Here is a 4866-nt window from a genome sequence, read left to right as displayed (position 1 = left end):
GGCCGCGTCCACGTCCTCTAGGCCCACCCCTACCCCTCAGCATGCTGTATTACCAGTGATTTGATTTCACAGGCAGGAAATAAATTGGCGCAGGACTGCAGGCCAAATATAATTTTTTCCCTTTTTTGAAAACGAAAGGCCCCACTGCCTCTAGTGAATGAATAATCTAAGTTTAATAACTGTGCTGTGTCCCTGCTAATGTGTCACAGAACTTGAGGGTAGCAGAGTTATTAACTCTGGCAGAGCAGGTATTTTTTTCCCAATTAAGGAAAGCAAATGGCGAAGCCAGCAGTAAAGCGTAGCTGGGTGCGTCTGATTTTTTAACGTTGTACACGCAGCTCACACGTGTCCACAGCCCTTAGGACGGACAGAGGCAGGACAAATAGATGTTTTCACTTGTTTTTACACCAAAAGGACCCACTGCGTATATTCAATGAATAATAACTGTGTTGTGGCCCTGCCTACACAATTCTTTCCCTGTAGTATCAATGGAGGGTGCAATGCTCTGCAGAGGCGATTTTGAGGAAAAAAAAATATGCAGCACAGCTAACAGCAGCCTGCACAGTACTGCACACGGTTAAATATGGCCCTAGAAAGGACTGTTGAGGTTCTTGAAGGCTACACTCACTCCTAACACTCTCCCTGCCTATCCAACACTTCTGTCCCTAATGCCGGGTGCAACGCTCTGCAGAGGCGATTTTGAGGAAAAAAAAAAAAAAAGGCACTGCTAACAGCAGCCAACACACAGGTATTACTGGCCCTAATAAGGACCTTTGGGGTTCTTGAAGCCTACACTAACTGCGATTTCTCTCCCTACAGCAGCTCCGGTACCAGCAGCACTGTCCCTCATCTAACTCACAAGGCATCTGAGGCGAGCCGCGGGAGGGGCCGACTTTTATATTCGGGTGACATCTGATCTTCCCAGCCACTCACAGCAGGGGGGTGGTATAGGGTTTGAACGTCGCAGGGGGAAGTTGTAATGCCTTCCCTGTCTTTCAATTGGCCAGAAAAGCGCGCTAACGTCTCAGAGAGGAAAGTGAAAGTAACCAGAACACCGCATGGTGTTCGTTACGAATAACGAACATCCCGAACACCCTAATATTCGCACGAATATCAAGCTCGGACGAATACGTTCGCTCATCTCTAGTTCTGACCTTGCAAGTGATCGGTTGCTCTGGTCATCGAGGATGGTGTACACCTTCATAGTCCTTTCTGGTTGACCCTGGGGGTACACATCGACTAGGCATATCCTTGCACAGGACTGGTCGCAAATGCCTTCTCCACAGACTTCTGTGCATGAAGAAGATACAGTGGTAGGACTTGCTGCTTGATCTGTGTTCTCCCTGCCATACGTTGGTGGGGTAGGGAAACTTGTAGCTGGTGCAGTACTAGTTTGAGATGGGTGAAGAGCTTGTACATGATCTTTACAACCACACTCAATGCATTTCATGGCATTTTTACAGTCTTTAGCAATGTGTTCAGTAGAAGCACAACATCTGAAACATACCCCAAACTTCTTTAGAAGCTCCTTGCGTTCTTGGCGTGGTTTCTTCCTGAAGCCGATGCACTTCTTGAGGGGATGAGGCTTCTTATGTAAGGGACACAGGCGATTAGGGTTTTCAACCTTTTGATCTTGATTGCTCTTGTAACTGACTCCCTGTGAAGCTGACAAAGTAGAGGGAAAAATATCAGTCTTTTTTACTGACACTGGACCTCTGCGGCCTTTGTAGTCGACGCGTGAGTTGTCAGACTTGAATGGATGTGGACCGGGATTGGATTCCTCATAGGAGAAGCTTGGGTCGTTCTTGGATTCTGCAATGTTTTTGATGAACTCACAGAAGTAGGAAAATGGAGGAAAAGAGACTTGATTTTCTCTTATATCTTGACCCCAGAGCGGTCCACTTCTCTTGAAGGTTGTATGGCAGCTTTGACACGATTGGGTTCACTCCACGAGCAGTATCCAGGTAACTGAGGCCAGGTAGGTGAGTGTCTCCCTTGGCCAGCTGTAGCTCTAGCAGTAAGTCACAGAGCTCTTGGAATTTCTGATTGTCTTTAGCAGATATCCTTGGAAAGGTTTGCAGACGTTTGAACAGAGCATTTTCTATTGCTTCAGGACTACCATAGGTTCTCTCCAGTCTCTCCCAAGCGGCTGCAAGGCCTGCTGCTGGATTTTCAATGTGGACAGATCTGAGTCTCTTTACTCGTTCTGTAGACTGTGGGCCAAGCCACCGGATCAGGAGATCTAGTTCTTCCGAAGAATTAATGCCGAGATCGTGAGTTGCGGTTCTGAAGGCACATTTCCAGCCTCTGTAATTCTCAGGCTGGTCGTCGAACCTTATCAGTCCTGTCTTGGTGAGCTCACGACGTACCATGTATCTTGCAAACTCTGACATGTCGGTTTTCTCTGACTTCAGGTGTGAAATTGGTTGAGTGGTGCTAATCACATCGTTTGTGGTGTTTTGCGTGAGAGACGTAGGTACATATGGGGCTGTCAGGGTGTTCAGCCTGGGAGCTGGTTTGAAGTCCATAGGTTTGGTGACATGTGGATATGGAACCATGTAATTGCTAGAGGTTTGGAGAACCGCTGGTATTTTAAATTGTCCATGAATACCCGTATATTGAGCTTGCTGGGGTGCAGAGCCTTGGAAGGTTGGTGTGAGGAACGAGCGGAGTTCTGTGCTGACTTTGCGTGCCTGGTGCTGTGGAAGAATGTACGGCCTGTCGCTCTGGAGAGACATCTGTTTTGTCTGCAATGTTTGTGGCAGATGGGGAATTGAAGCATTGGCTTAGTACATAGTCTCTTGTACGCTCGAGAGGTTCCTCTGCATCCAGTCCGCTGAAGTCAATGCTGTCTCTTTCGCTCTGACTTGTGGCTTGTTCTAAAACTCTTAACCTTGCTACGGCTGTAGCATGTTCACATTGTTTCTCCAGAGCCTCTATTTCCGCTTTTCTATGTGCATCTTCCATTTCTGCTTCTGCTTTCTTATGTGCATCTTCCATTTCTGCTTCTGCTTTCTTATGTGCAGCTTCCACTTCTGCTTTCGCTTTCTTATGTGCGGCTTCCACTTCTGCTTTCGCTTTCTTATGTGCGGCTTCCACTTCTGCTTTCGCTTTCTTATGTGCGGCTTCCACTTCTGCTTTCGCTTTCTTATGTGCAGCTTCCACTTCTGCTTTCGCTTTCTTATGTGCAGCTTCCACTTCTGCTTTCTTCTGCGCAAAGACGGCCTGTATCTTAGTCGCTTCCGCTTCTACGCGTGCTTTTAGAAGCTGCTCACTGAGGGTGGAATGCTTTGAAGATCGTGACCTAGATGTACGCTTGGAGTGCCTGGTAGAGTCAGAAATGTGAGATGACACCTTCTGAAGTTGCACAATTCTTGCTTTTGTCTTAGACTTAATGTCGCGTACTAAGCTGCTCTTTCTACACTGAGATGTTGGAAGCTTTGCAATTCCACTATGGAATCCTCTGTGTTTAATTTTCTCAAAGCGTTTTCGTACTCCTGAACTTTTATATTATAATGTTCATACGTTGCGCGAAGCTGTTGCAGGGCTCCCTCTAGTGGTGACACATGGAGTGAAGACAGACTCTGCTGAATGTTGGAGACATGACTTAGTAATCCCACAGTTTTAAAATGTCAGAGGAAAGTTCCTGCTTGAGACTTTCAAGGTTCTCTCTAACTTTCCAGGTTGGCTTATTAGAGCGCCTGTCTCTCTCACTAGACTGCAGACTAGGGTCCATGCTAGCTTGTGCCTCAGAGTGTTCTTCAGCCATGATGCAGCACCCAGGATGGAGGTAACACTGAGGAGAGTTATAGCTAACTTGGTGGGAGATTATGAGCTGCAGCTGTGGTTGTATGTGGAGCTGCTGGAGGAGTCTTTACAGCAGTGTCTGGCTGTATTTATACATTCTTTTTACTATTCTGACTCAATAACATGGCTGTAAGCGTATCGGCTGAAGTAACTCCTCTTGTAGTTATGAACCAGTACTCACACCAGGTATATGTTGTCAGACAGCATCCAACTCGACTGCAGAGGCATGTGAGAAGATTCCAGGGTTTATTCAGGTAGAAATCTTGTATAATGCACATTCAGCAGTAGGTAAAAAGAATGATGGTTAGCCAAAGCACAGAATAGAGACCTAGCACATAGGCTATAGACAGGAAACTCCCAAGCAGGAGGAAAAGGAGGGGTTATGCAACACAGAGGGTACAGAGAACCAGAAGGGACAAACTAAAGAAGGCAAACACTTGCAGATACAGTACAGGTTATACATGTCAATGAATAGTCAGGTAGATGAGACATGACAGGGGCGTTGCAGACATTCGCTCGACCGCGCTGCTGGATGGAGCTTTTCAGCGCTGCTATTTTTTTTTTTTGCGCTGCCTGCTCTTTGTCTGTTTATCACATCTCCTCACCCATCACAATAATGGGGTGTGCTAAAACACACTGCGGCCGAAAACGAATGTAAAATCGCGACAAAGCTCTGTGATTGAAATTGCAGTGCTTTTCCATATTCATGTATGAGAGTGGCCTTATAGGTAATGATCTGAATAACACAGATTGCTACTTTTTTATAATATGGGATAACGGCGATTACGTGATCGGGTCCTGCTAACTGGGGCCTCTGGTTACTGCTCCAACCTATAGTAGTTTGGAGCAAGGAGATTTTAAATTTCCTGGACCGTCCCTGGCTTCTGCACATGCATCAGCCATTCTGTCAGCATGTGCAGAAGCCGTGGAAGATTTATGGAGGAAGATCCTATTGGAGGACCGATCGAATTGGTGAGGGAAGACGAAACTAACTTTCAACTTTTTTTTAAAACTTTTTACGTGATCGCCATTATCCATTGGATAACGGCGATCGCATGA

Source organism: Eleutherodactylus coqui, unplaced genomic scaffold (assembly GCF_035609145.1).
Source record: "Eleutherodactylus coqui strain aEleCoq1 unplaced genomic scaffold, aEleCoq1.hap1 HAP1_SCAFFOLD_527, whole genome shotgun sequence".
Classification (NCBI taxonomy): Eukaryota; Metazoa; Chordata; class Amphibia; order Anura; family Eleutherodactylidae; genus Eleutherodactylus; species Eleutherodactylus coqui.
The sequence above is the reverse complement of the archived record's forward strand: the minus strand, read 5'-3'. Positions refer to the sequence as shown.